Raw genomic sequence first — 14,948 nt, forward strand, 5'->3', positions numbered from 1 at the left:
GCCTAAAGACGTTAAGGCCTACGTCGCCACTTGTGAGGTTTGTGCTAGGTCCAAGACTCCCAGGTCCCGACCAGCGGGCTTACTACATTCTTTGCCCATTCCCCAGAGACCTTGGACCCATATCTCCATGGATTTTATCACCGATTTGCCTCCATCTCAAGGCAAGTCGGTGGTGTGGGTGGTAGTAGACCGCTTCAGTAAGATGTGCCACTTTGTGCCCCTCAAGAAACTACCCAACGCCAAGACGTTAGCTACCTTGTTTGTCAAACACATCCTGCGTCTCCATGGGGTCCCTGTCAATATTGTTTCGGACAGAGGGGTACAATTTGTTTCATTGTTTTGGAGAGCCTTCTGTAAAAAGTTGGAGATTGATCTGTCCTTCTCCTCTGCCTTCCATCCTGAAACTAATGGCCAAACGGAGAGGACTAATCAATCTCTAGAACAATATTTAAGGTGTTTTATCTCTGACTGTCAATATGATTGGGTCTCATTCATTCCCCTCGCCGAATTTTCCCTTAATAACCGGGTCAGTAACTCGTCAGGGGTCTCCCCCTTTTTCTGTAATTTTGGGTTTAATCCACGGTTCTCCTCCGTTTCACCTGGTAGTTCCAACAATCCCGAGGTAGAGGTCGTTCATCGGGAACTGTGCACAGTCTGGGCCCAGGTTCAGAAGAACCTAGAGGCGTCCCAGAGCGTACAAAACACTCAGGCTGATAGAAGACGTTCTGCTAACCCCTTGTTTATGGTCGGGGATCTGGTGTGGTTATCGTCTAGGAACTTGCGCCTTAAGGTCCCGTCCAAGAAGTTTGCTCCCCAGTTTATTGGGCCGTATAAGGTCATTGAAGTCCTCAATCCCGTCTCCTTCCGACTGGAGTTGCCCCCATCTTTTCGAATACACGACGTGTTTCATGCCTCCCTCCTTAAACGCTGCTCCCCGTCCTTGGCTCCCTCGATGTTCACGCTGGGGTATTGGTCAGGAGGTTCCACCTTCGTTTCCCCAAAAAAACAAGGTCCACTTAGAAAGGGTCCGGTGGCCCCTCTTAAAAGGGTGGGTACTGTAAAGGATCTGCCAGGCACAACTTCTGTGTATACTCCCATAGGTAATCAGTCTGCACCTGAGTCTGTGTCTCTGAGACTGACTGCATCTTCCACCACTCAGGATGGCAGGCTTAGGAGTGGGAGAGCCTATCGCAGCCTGGCCAGACGGAGCTAGCTCCCGCCCTCTGTCTATTTATACCTGCCTTTCCTGTTCCTCCTTTGCTTGTGATTCTTCTCGTGTGGTTTCCTGGCCCAGCTACAGCTTCTGACTATTTGATCCTGCTCCATAGTGACCCTGGCTTACTGACTACTCTCCTGCTCTGCGTTTGGTACCTCGTGCACTCCTGGTTTTGACTCGGCTCGTTCACCATTCTTGTTGCTCACGGTGTTGCCGTGGGCAACTGCCCCTTTCCCTTTGCTTTGTGTTCCCTTGTCTGTTTGTCTCGTGCACTTACCTAGCGTAGGGACCGCCGCCAAGTTGTACCCCGCCGCCTAGGGCGGGTCGTTGCAAGTAGGCAGGGACAGAGTGACGGGTAGATTAGGGCTCACTTGTCTGTTTCCCTACCCCCGTCATTACATAATCACGAGCCCATATACCTAGTCTACCCTGCTCCCTGACACTACTATGGACCGCCTTGAGACCCTGACCCAGCAAATGCTGGGTCTCTCCCTACAGGTCCAGGCCCTGGCTCAGAGGGTCAACCAGCCTGACGCTACCATGGTAGTGCCCCTCACCTCACCTCTTGAACCCCACCTCAAGTTGCCTGACCGGTTCTCAGGGGACCGGAGGACTTTTCTCTCCTTTCGGGAGAGTTGTAGGCTCTACTTCAGCTTAAAGCCTTATTCCTCAGGTTCTGAGAGCCAGCGGGTGGGTATAATTATGTCCTGGCTCCAGGAAGGGCCCCAAGAGTGGGCCTTCTCCTTGTCTCCTGACGCCCCTGAACTTTCCTCCGTTGATCGTTTCTTTTCTGCTCTCGGACTCATTTATGACGAGACTGACAGGACTGCCTTTGCCGAGAGTCAGCTGGTGACCTTACGTCAGGGTAAGAGACCCGTTGAGGAGTATTGTTCTGACTTTAGGAAGTGGTGCGTAGCTTCTCGGTGGAATGACCCTGCCTTAAGGTGCCAGTTTAGGTTGGGTCTGTCGAACGCCCTGAAAGACCTGCTAGTTAGCTATCCCTCTTCTGACTCCCTAGACCAGGTTATGGCTTTAGCGGTACGACTTGACCGACGTCTCAGGGAACGACAGCTTGAACGTTTTTATATTTTCCCCTCTGACTCCCCCATGATGCCTCCCGAGGTCCCGTTGCTTCGCTCTTCCACGGAAGTCTCCGAGGTACCTATGCAACTCGGGGCCTCCGTGTCCCCCCGACAACGTAGAGAGTTCCGCAGGAAGAATGGTCTCTGCTTCTATTGTGGGGATGGCAAGCATCAAGTGAACACCTGTCCTAGGCGTAAGAATAAGCACCCGGAAAACTTCCGCGCCTAAGTGATCATCGGGGAGGTCACTTGGGCGCACAGGTATTTCCCGTAAATATGAAACGTAATAAAATTTTGCTTCCCTTTCAGGTCTCTTTTGGTGGTAGGTCTGCTACCGGCAGTGCCTTCGTGGATTCAGGGTCTTCTGCTAATATCATGTCTGTGGAATTTGCTATGTCTCTAGCTATGCCTTTGATTGATTTGCCTAAACCTGTCCCGGTAGTGGGTATCGACTCCACTCCTCTTGCTAATGGTTATTTTACACAGCATACCCCTGTTTTCTAACTCCTTGTTGGCTCCATGCATGTGGAGCAGTGCTCTGTACTGTTGATGCAGGGATTATCTTCCGATTTGGTTTTGGGCCTTCCCTGGTTGCAGTTGCATAATCCCACGTTTGACTGGAATACTGGGGAGCTTACCAAATGGGGTAATGAATGCTTGACGTCATGTTTTTCTGTTAATTCTATTTCTCCCCCTGAGGAGGTGAACACGCTACCTGAGTTTGTTCAGGACTTCGCTGATATTTTCTCTAAGGAGGCCTCCGAAGTGTTACCTCCTCACAGAGAATACGATTGCGCAATTGAATTGGTACCAGGAGCTAAGCTCCCTAAGGGTAGGATATGTAATCTTTCTTGTCCCGAACGTGAAGCCATGAGAGAGTATATCCAGGAATGCCGGGCCAAAAGTTACATTCACCCCTCTACTTCTACGGTAGGTGCTGGCTTCTTCTTCGTAGGGAAGAAGGATGGTGGTCTTAGGCCATGCATTGACTACCGTAACTTGAATAAGGTCACTGTAAGGAACCAGTATCCCCTTCCTTTGATTCCTGATCTCTTTAATCAGGTTCAGGGGGCCCAATGGTTCTCTAAGTTTGATCTACGGGGGGCGTATAACCTTATCCGCATCAAAGAGGGGGATGAGTGGAAGACTGCGTTTAACACGCCCGAAGGTCATTTCGAATACCTCGTCATGCCCTTTGGGTTGTGTAATGCTCCTGCGGTCTTCCAGAATTTCATAAATGAGATTTTGAGAGATTACCTGGGGGTATTTCTTGTAGTGTACCTTGATGACATACTGGTGTTTTCCAAGGACTGGTCCTCCCACATTGAGCATGTCAGGAAGGTGCTCCAGGTCCTTCGGGAAAACAAACTGTTTGCGAAAACCGAAAAATGTGTGTTTGGGGTACAGGAGATACCATTTTTGGGTCAAATCCTCACTCCTCATGAATTCCTCATGGACCCCGCCAAGGTCCAGGCTGTGGCGGAATGGGTCCAACCTGCCTCCCTGAAGGCGTTACAGTGTTTTTTGGGGTTCGCTAATTATTACAGGAGATTTATTGCTAACTTCTCGGTCATCGCTAAGCCTCTTACGGACCTCACTCGCAAAGGTGCTGATCTCCTCCACTGGCCTCCTGAGGCTGTCCAGGCTTTTAAGGTCCTTAAGAAGTGCTTTATCTCGGCCCCTGTGCTGGTTCAGCCCAACCAAATGGAGCCATTTATCGTGGAAGTTGACGCATCCGAGGTGGGAGTGGGGGCTGTCTTGTCCCAGGGTACCAGTTCCCTCACCCATCTCCGCCCCTGTGCCTAATTCTCCAGGAAGTTTTCGCCCACTGAGAGTAACTATGATATTGGCAACCGCGAACTCTTAGCCATTAAATGGGCATTTGAAGAGTGGCGCCACTTCCTGGAGGGGGCTAGGCACCAGGTAACGGTCCTTACTGACCACAAGAATCGGGTTTTCCTAGAATCTGCCCGGAGGCTAAACCCGAGACAAGCCCGATGGGCGCTATTTTTTACCAGATTCAACTTTTTGGTTACCTATAGGGCTGGATCTAAAAATATTAAGGCCGATGCACTGTCGTGTAGCTTCATGGCCAGCCCTCCTTCGGAGGAAGATCCTGCTTGTATTTTGTCTCCTGGTATAATCATTTCTTCCATTGATTCTGATTTAGTCTCTGATATTGCAGCTGATCAAGGTTCAGCTCCCGGGAACCTTCCTGAGGACAAGCTGTTTGTTCCCCTGCAATACCGGCTAAGGGTACTTAGGGAAAATCATGACTCCGCACTATCTGGTCATCCGGGCATCCTGGGTACCAAACACCTCATTGCCAGAAACTATTGGTGGCCTGGGTTGCCTAAAGACGTTAAGGCCTACGTCGCCACTTGTGAGGTTTGTGCTAGGTCCAAGACTCCCAGGTCCCGACCAGCGGGCTTACTACATTCTTTGCCCATTCCCCAGAGACCTTGGACCCATATCTCCATGGATTTTATCACCGATTTGCCTCCATCTCAAGGCAAGTCGGTGGTGTGGGTGGTAGTAGACCGCTTCAGTAAGATGTGCCACTTTGTGCCCCTCAAGAAACTACCCAACGCCAAGACGTTAGCTACCTTGTTTGTCAAACACATCCTGCGTCTCCATGGGGTCCCTGTCAATATTGTTTCGGACAGAGGGGTACAATTTGTTTCATTGTTTTGGAGAGCCTTCTGTAAAAAGTTGGAGATTGATCTGTCCTTCTCCTCTGCCTTCCATCCTGAAACTAATGGCCAAACGGAGAGGACTAATCAATCTCTAGAACAATATTTAAGGTGTTTTATCTCTGACTGTCAATATGATTGGGTCTCATTCATTCCCCTCGCCGAATTTTCCCTTAATAACCGGGTCAGTAACTCGTCAGGGGTCTCCCCCTTTTTCTGTAATTTTGGGTTTAATCCACGGTTCTCCTCCGTTTCACCTGGTAGTTCCAACAATCCCGAGGTAGAGGTCGTTCATCGGGAACTGTGCACAGTCTGGGCCCAGGTTCAGAAGAACCTAGAGGCGTCCCAGAGCGTACAAAACACTCAGGCTGATAGAAGACGTTCTGCTAACCCCTTGTTTATGGTCGGGGATCTGGTGTGGTTATCGTCTAGGAACTTGCGCCTTAAGGTCCCGTCCAAGAAGTTTGCTCCCCAGTTTATTGGGCCGTATAAGGTCATTGAAGTCCTCAATCCCGTCTCCTTCCGACTGGAGTTGCCCCCATCTTTTCGAATACACGACGTGTTTCATGCCTCCCTCCTTAAACGCTGCTCCCCGTCCTTGGCTCCCTCGATGTTCACGCTGGGGTATTGGTCAGGAGGTTCCACCTTCGTTTCCCCAAAAAAACAAGGTCCACTTAGAAAGGGTCCGGTGGCCCCTCTTAAAAGGGTGGGTACTGTAAAGGATCTGCCAGGCACAACTTCTGTGTATACTCCCATAGGTAATCAGTCTGCACCTGAGTCTGTGTCTCTGAGACTGACTGCATCTTCCACCACTCAGGATGGCAGGCTTAGGAGTGGGAGAGCCTATCGCAGCCTGGCCAGACGGAGCTAGCTCCCGCCCTCTGTCTATTTATACCTGCCTTTCCTGTTCCTCCTTTGCTTGTGATTCTTCTCGTGTGGTTTCCTGGCCCAGCTACAGCTTCTGACTATTTGATCCTGCTCCATAGTGACCCTGGCTTACTGACTACTCTCCTGCTCTGCGTTTGGTACCTCGTGCACTCCTGGTTTTGACTCGGCTCGTTCACCATTCTTGTTGCTCACGGTGTTGCCGTGGGCAACTGCCCCTTTCCCTTTGCTTTGTGTTCCCTTGTCTGTTTGTCTCGTGCACTTACCTAGCGTAGGGACCGCCGCCAAGTTGTACCCCGCCGCCTAGGGCGGGTCGTTGCAAGTAGGCAGGGACAGAGTGACGGGTAGATTAGGGCTCACTTGTCTGTTTCCCTACCCCCGTCATTACATAATCACGAGCCCATATACCTAGTCTACCCTGCTCCCTGACACTACTATGGACCGCCTTGAGACCCTGACCCAGCAAATGCTGGGTCTCTCCCTACAGGTCCAGGCCCTGGCTCAGAGGGTCAACCAGCCTGACGCTACCATGGTAGTGCCCCTCACCTCACCTCTTGAACCCCACCTCAAGTTGCCTGACCGGTTCTCAGGGGACCGGAGGACTTTTCTCTCCTTTCGGGAGAGTTGTAGGCTCTACTTCAGCTTAAAGCCTTATTCCTCAGGTTCTGAGAGCCAGCGGGTGGGTATAATTATGTCCTGGCTCCAGGAAGGGCCCCAAGAGTGGGCCTTCTCCTTGTCTCCTGACGCCCCTGAACTTTCCTCCGTTGATCGTTTCTTTTCTGCTCTCGGACTCATTTATGACGAGACTGACAGGACTGCCTTTGCCGAGAGTCAGCTGGTGACCTTACGTCAGGGTAAGAGACCCGTTGAGGAGTATTGTTCTGACTTTAGGAAGTGGTGCGTAGCTTCTCGGTGGAATGACCCTGCCTTAAGGTGCCAGTTTAGGTTGGGTCTGTCGAACGCCCTGAAAGACCTGCTAGTTAGCTATCCCTCTTCTGACTCCCTAGACCAGGTTATGGCTTTAGCGGTACGACTTGACCGACGTCTCAGGGAACGACAGCTTGAACGTTTTTATATTTTCCCCTCTGACTCCCCCATGATGCCTCCCGAGGTCCCGTTGCTTCGCTCTTCCACGGAAGTCTCCGAGGTACCTATGCAACTCGGGGCCTCCGTGTCCCCCCGACAACGTAGAGAGTTCCGCAGGAAGAATGGTCTCTGCTTCTATTGTGGGGATGGCAAGCATCAAGTGAACACCTGTCCTAGGCGTAAGAATAAGCACCCGGAAAACTTCCGCGCCTAAGTGATCATCGGGGAGGTCACTTGGGCGCACAGGTATTTCCCGTAAATATGAAACGTAATAAAATTTTGCTTCCCTTTCAGGTCTCTTTTGGTGGTAGGTCTGCTACCGGCAGTGCCTTCGTGGATTCAGGGTCTTCTGCTAATATCATGTCTGTGGAATTTGCTATGTCTCTAGCTATGCCTTTGATTGATTTGCCTAAACCTGTCCCGGTAGTGGGTATCGACTCCACTCCTCTTGCTAATGGTTATTTTACACAGCATACCCCTGTTTTCTAACTCCTTGTTGGCTCCATGCATGTGGAGCAGTGCTCTGTACTGTTGATGCAGGGATTATCTTCCGATTTGGTTTTGGGCCTTCCCTGGTTGCAGTTGCATAATCCCACGTTTGACTGGAATACTGGGGAGCTTACCAAATGGGGTAATGAATGCTTGACGTCATGTTTTTCTGTTAATTCTATTTCTCCCCCTGAGGAGGTGAACACGCTACCTGAGTTTGTTCAGGACTTCGCTGATATTTTCTCTAAGGAGGCCTCCGAAGTGTTACCTCCTCACAGAGAATACGATTGCGCAATTGAATTGGTACCAGGAGCTAAGCTCCCTAAGGGTAGGATATGTAATCTTTCTTGTCCCGAACGTGAAGCCATGAGAGAGTATATCCAGGAATGCCGGGCCAAAAGTTACATTCACCCCTCTACTTCTACGGTAGGTGCTGGCTTCTTCTTCGTAGGGAAGAAGGATGGTGGTCTTAGGCCATGCATTGACTACCGTAACTTGAATAAGGTCACTGTAAGGAACCAGTATCCCCTTCCTTTGATTCCTGATCTCTTTAATCAGGTTCAGGGGGCCCAATGGTTCTCTAAGTTTGATCTACGGGGGGCGTATAACCTTATCCGCATCAAAGAGGGGGATGAGTGGAAGACTGCGTTTAACACGCCCGAAGGTCATTTCGAATACCTCGTCATGCCCTTTGGGTTGTGTAATGCTCCTGCGGTCTTCCAGAATTTCATAAATGAGATTTTGAGAGATTACCTGGGGGTATTTCTTGTAGTGTACCTTGATGACATACTGGTGTTTTCCAAGGACTGGTCCTCCCACATTGAGCATGTCAGGAAGGTGCTCCAGGTCCTTCGGGAAAACAAACTGTTTGCGAAAACCGAAAAATGTGTGTTTGGGGTACAGGAGATACCATTTTTGGGTCAAATCCTCACTCCTCATGAATTCCTCATGGACCCCGCCAAGGTCCAGGCTGTGGCGGAATGGGTCCAACCTGCCTCCCTGAAGGCGTTACAGTGTTTTTTGGGGTTCGCTAATTATTACAGGAGATTTATTGCTAACTTCTCGGTCATCGCTAAGCCTCTTACGGACCTCACTCGCAAAGGTGCTGATCTCCTCCACTGGCCTCCTGAGGCTGTCCAGGCTTTTGAGGTCCTTAAGAAGTGCTTTATCTCGGCCCCTGTGCTGGTTCAGCCCAACCAAATGGAGCCATTTATCGTGGAAGTTGACGCATCCGAGGTGGGAGTGGGGGCTGTCTTGTCCCAGGGTACCAGTTCCCTCACCCATCTCCGCCCCTGTGCCTAATTCTCCAGGAAGTTTTCGCCCACTGAGAGTAACTATGATATTGGCAACCGCGAACTCTTAGCCATTAAATGGGCATTTGAAGAGTGGCGCCACTTCCTGGAGGGGGCTAGGCACCAGGTAACGGTCCTTACTGAACACAAGAATCGGGTTTTCCTAGAATCTGCCCGGAGGCTAAACCCGAGACAAGCCCGATGGGCGCTATTTTTTACCAGATTCAACTTTTTGGTTACCTATAGGGCTGGATCTAAAAATATTAAGGCCGATGCACTGTCGTGTAGCTTCATGGCCAGCCCTCCTTCGGAGGAAGATCCTGCTTGTATTTTGTCTCCTGGTATAATCATTTCTTCCATTGATTCTGATTTAGTCTCTGATATTGCAGCTGATCAAGGTTCAGCTCCCGGGAACCTTCCTGAGGACAAGCTGTTTGTTCCCCTGCAATACCGGCTAAGGGTACTTAGGGAAAATCATGACTCCGCACTATCTGGTCATCCGGGCATCCTGGGTACCAAACACCTCATTGCCAGAAACTATTGGTGGCCTGGGTTGCCTAAAGACGTTAAGGCCTACGTCGCCACTTGTGAGGTTTGTGCTAGGTCCAAGACTCCCAGGTCCCGACCAGCGGGCTTACTACATTCTTTGCCCATTCCCCAGAGACCTTGGACCCATATCTCCATGGATTTTATCACCGATTTGCCTCCATCTCAAGGCAAGTCGGTGGTGTGGGTGGTAGTAGACCGCTTCAGTAAGATGTGCCACTTTGTGCCCCTCAAGAAACTACCCAACGCCAAGACGTTAGCTACCTTGTTTGTCAAACACATCCTGCGTCTCCATGGGGTCCCTGTCAATATTGTTTCGGACAGAGGGGTACAATTTGTTTCATTGTTTTGGAGAGCCTTCTGTAAAAAGTTGGAGATTGATCTGTCCTTCTCCTCTGCCTTCCATCCTGAAACTAATGGCCAAACGGAGAGGACTAATCAATCTCTAGAACAATATTTAAGGTGTTTTATCTCTGACTGTCAATATGATTGGGTCTCATTCATTCCCCTCGCCGAATTTTCCCTTAATAACCGGGTCAGTAACTCGTCAGGGGTCTCCCCCTTTTTCTGTAATTTTGGGTTTAATCCACAGTTCTCCTCCGTTTCACCTGGTAGTTCCAACAATCCCGAGGTAGAGGTCGTTCATCGGGAACTGTGCACAGTCTGGGCCCAGGTTCAGAAGAACCTAGAGGCGTCCCAGAGCGTACAAAACACTCAGGCTGATAGAAGACGTTCTGCTAACCCCTTGTTTATGGTCGGGGATCTGGTGTGGTTATCGTCTAGGAACTTGCGCCTTAAGGTCCCGTCCAAGAAGTTTGCTCCCCAGTTTATTGGGCCGTATAAGGTCATTGAAGTCCTCAATCCCGTCTCCTTCCGACTGGAGTTGCCCCCATCTTTTCGAATACACGACGTGTTTCATGCCTCCCTCCTTAAACGCTGCTCCCCGTCCTTGGCTCCCTCGATGTTCACGCTGGGGTATTGGTCAGGAGGTTCCACCTTCGTTTCCCCAAAAAAACAAGGTCCACTTAGAAAGGGTCCGGTGGCCCCTCTTAAAAGGGTGGGTACTGTAAAGGATCTGCCAGGCACAACTTCTGTGTATACTCCCATAGGTAATCAGTCTGCACCTGAGTCTGTGTCTCTGAGACTGACTGCATCTTCCACCACTCAGGATGGCAGGCTTAGGAGTGGGAGAGCCTATCGCAGCCTGGCCAGACGGAGCTAGCTCCCGCCCTCTGTCTATTTATACCTGCCTTTCCTGTTCCTCCTTTGCTTGTGATTCTTCTCGTGTGGTTTCCTGGCCCAGCTACAGCTTCTGACTATTTGATCCTGCTCCATACTGACCCTGGCTTACTGACTACTCTCCTGCTCTGCGTTTGATACCTTGTGCACTCCTGGTTTTGACTCGGCTCGTTCACCATTCTTGTTGCTCACGGTGTTGCCGTGGGCAACTGCCCCTTTCCCTTTGCTTTGTGTTCCCTTGTCTGTTTTGTCTCGTGCACTTACCTAGCGTAGGGACCGCCGCCAAGTTGTACCCCGTCGCCTAGGGCGGGTCGTTGCAAGTAGGCAGGGACAGAGTGGCGGGTAGATTAGGGCTCACTTGTCCGTTTCCCTACCCCCGTCATTACAATACTATCTAAACATATAGTCCTTAATTTACCCATTAGACGTCTATGAGGGACAGTGTCAAATGCCTTTGCGAAGTCCAAAAACACTATATCCACAGCGGCCCCTCTGTCTAGGCTTCTGCTCACCTCTTAATAAAAACAAATCAGTTTGGTTTGACAACTTCTGTCCTTAGGAAAACCGTGCTGGCTGTCACTTATAATACTATTTATTGTCACATAATCCTGTATATAAGTGCTACTATTCAAGCCAGGGACACAGTTGTTGACTTGGATTCACACAAGCTTTCCATGATGAGGGTATGTGCACACGGTGAGAGGCTTTTACGGCTGAAATGACAGACTGTTTTCATGAGAAAACAGCTGCCTCGTTTCAGCCGTAAATGCTCCTCCTCGTATTATGCGAGGCGTCTGTGACGCTCGTAAATCTTGAACTGCTCTTCATTGAGTTCAATGAAGAACGGCTCAAATTACGATGCAAAGAAGTGTCCTGCACTTCTTTGCCGAGGCAGTCAATTTACGCGTCGTCGTTTGACAGCTGTCAAACGACGACGCGTAAATTACAGGTCGTCTGCACAATACGTCGGCAAACCCATTCAAATGAATGGGCAGATGTTTGCCGACGTATTGTAGCCCTATTTTCAGGCGTAAATCGAGGCATAATACGCCTCGTTTACGCCTGAAAATAGGTCGTGTGAACCCAGCCTAACACTGCCCCTGACGGAAAATAGTGGCAATGCCATTATGAGACTCTCTCAGTAGTGTAGCCTTCGGTTTTGGGCCTATAACTTGAAGTGAACATATCTCAGCATGGAAGATATATAAATATATAAAAATATATGTAATATGTTTTAACATACAGTGAAGGAAATAAGTATTTGATCCCTTACTGATTTTGTAAGTTTGCCCACTGTTAAAGACATGAACAGTCTAGAATTTTTAGTCTAGGTTAATTTTACCAGTGAGAGATAGATTATATTTAAAAAAACAAACAGAAAATCACATTGTCAAAATTATATATATTTATTTGCATTGTGCACAGAGAAATAAGTATTTGATCCCTTTGGCAAACAAGACTTAATACTTGGTGGCAAAACCCTTGTTGGCAAGCACAGCGGTCAGACGTTTTTTGTAGTTGATGATGAGGTTTGCACACATGTTAGATGGAATTTTGGCCCACTCCTCTTTACAGATCATCTGTAAATCATTAAGATTTCGAGGCTGTCGCTTGGCAACTCGGATCTTCAGCTCCCTCCATAAGTTTTTGATGGGATTAAGGTCTGGAGACTGGCTAGGCCACTTCATGACCTTAATGTGCTTCTTTTTGAGCCACTCCTTTGTTGCCTTGGCTGTATGTTTCGGGTCATTGTCGTGCTGGAAGACCCAGCCACGAGCCATTTTTAATGTCCTGGTGGAGGGAAGGAGGTTGTCAGTCAGGATTTGTCGGTACATGGCTCCATCCATTCTCCCATTGATGCGGTGAAGTAGACCTGTGCCCTTAGCAGAGAAACACCCCCAAAACATAATGTTTCCATCTCCATGCTTGACAGTGGGGACGGTGTTCTTTGGGTCATAGGCAGCATTTCTCTTCCTCCAAACACGGCGAGTTGAGTTAATGCCAAAGAGCTAAATTTTAGTCTCATCTGACCACATCACCTTCTCCCAATCACTCTCAGAATCATCCAGATGTTCATTTGCAAACTTCAGACGGGCCTGTACATGTGCCTTCTTGAGCAGGGGGACCTTGCGGGCACTGCAGGATTTTAATCCATTACGGCGTAATGTGTTACCAATGGTTTTCTTGGTGACTGTGGTCCCAGCTGCCTTGAGATCATTAACAAGTTCCCCCCCGTGTAGTTTTCGGCTGAGCTCTCACCTTCCTCGGGATCAAGGATACCCCACGTGGTGAGATTTTGCATGGAGCCCCAGATCGATGTCGATTGACAGTCATTTTGTATGTCTTCCATTTTCTTACTATTGCACCAACAGTTGTCTCCTTCTCACCCAGCGTCTTACTTATGGTTTTGTAGCCCATTCCAGCCTTGTGCAGGTCTATGATCTTGTCCCTGACATCCTTAGAAAACTCTTTGGTCTTGCCCATGTTGTAGGGGTTAGAGTCAGACTGATTAATTGAGTCTGTGGACAGGAGTCTTTTATACAGGTGACCATATAAGACAGCTGTCTTTAATGCAGGCACCAAGTTGATTTGGAGCGTGTAACTGGTCTGGAGGAGGCTGAACTCTTAATGGTTGGTAGGGGATCAAATACTTATTTCTCTGTGCACAATGCAAATAAATATATATAATTTTGACTATGTGATCTTCTGTTTTTTTTTTTTTTTATATATAATCTATCTCTCACTGGTAAAATTAACCTAGCCTAAAAATTCTAGAATGTTCAGGTCTTTGACAGTGGGAAAACTTACAAAATCAGCAAGGGATCAAATACTTATTTCCTTCACTGTGTCTAATGTAAAGTAAAGTACCTATTCTAAATTGCTTACTGATAGGTCTATTTTAATTAGCATACTTGATCAAAAGTGTGCCCCCTGCTGCTTGGGGTCAGTATTATCTGGTGACATGTCTGTTTTAATAGAAAGGTGTTATGAAACGGTTATTTTAAATTTGATATGTTTTAACCCCTTCCCGCTCCTGGACGTACTATTAGGTCATGGTAACCATAGCGTTCGCGCTGCATGACCTAATAGTACGTCTCGGGAGTAACGGCCGTTTCGGCCGTCCTCCCGACACATACAGGAGCTGTGACACCTGCTGTCTCGTACAGCAGCTGTCACAGCTCCTACAGCGGGGACCGATCGCTGTGTCCCGCTGATTAACCCCTTAAAAGCCGTGTTCAATAGAGATTGCGGCTTTTTAGGCGTTAAGCTGCCATCGCCGGCCTGCTACACGATAGCGGCCGGCAATGGTGACTATGGCAAACTGACACCAAACAATGGCGTCCGGCTATGCCATAGACGGAAGCCTAGTGGGTCCTGACAACGTCAGGACCCACTATGCTTGCTGTCAGTGAGTAGCTGACAGCTCTAATACACTGCACTACGCATGTAGTGCAGTGTATTAGAATAGCGATCAGGGCCTCTTGCCCTCAAATCCCCTAGTGGGACAAAGTAATAAAGTTTAAAAAAGTTAAAAAAAGATGTGTAAAAATAAGAAAATAAAAGTTTTAAAAGTAATAAAAGTAAAAATCCCCCTTTTTCCCGTATCGTTCCTTTATTATTAATAAAAATAGATAAACAAATAAACTATACATAATTGGTATCGCCGCGTCTGTAACGGCCTGAACTACAAAATTATTTCGTTATTTATCCTGCACGGTGAACGCCGTAAAAGAAAATAATAATAAACCGTACCAGAATCACAATTGTTTGGTCACTTCACCTCCCAAAAAATGGAATAAAAAGAGATCAAAAAGTCGCTTGTACCTAAAAATGGTAGCAATTGAAACTACAGTTCGTTACGCAAAAAATAAGTCCTCGCACGGCTTTATTGATGGAAAAATAAAAAAGTTCTGGCGCTTAGAATATGGCAACACAAAAAGTGAATGATTGTTTACAAAACTTATTTTATTGTGCAAACGCCATAAGACATAAAAAATCTATAAACATCTGGTATCGCCGTAATCGTATCGCCCCGCAGAATAAAGTGAATATGTCATTTATAGCGCACGGTGAACGCTGTAAAAAAATTAAATAAAAAAACAATAGTAGAATTGCTGTTTTTTAGTCACCACGCTACCTAAAAATAGAATAAAAACTGATCAAAAAGCCGCATGCACCCCATGAAAACTACAGTGAATTCCTCAAGGGGTCTAGTTTCCAAAATGGGGTCACTTTTTGAGGGTTTCCACTGTTTTGGCACCACAAGACCTCTTCAAACCGGACATGGTGCCTAATAAAAAAGAGGCCTCATAATCCACTTGGTGCTCCTTTGCTTCGGAGGCCGGTGCTTCAGTCCATTACCGCACTAGGGCCACATGTGGGATATTTCTCAAAACTGCAGAATCTGGGCAATAAGTAT

This window comes from Rhinoderma darwinii, chromosome 2 (assembly GCF_050947455.1).
Source record: "Rhinoderma darwinii isolate aRhiDar2 chromosome 2, aRhiDar2.hap1, whole genome shotgun sequence".
Lineage (NCBI taxonomy): Eukaryota > Metazoa > Chordata > Amphibia > Anura > Rhinodermatidae > Rhinoderma > Rhinoderma darwinii.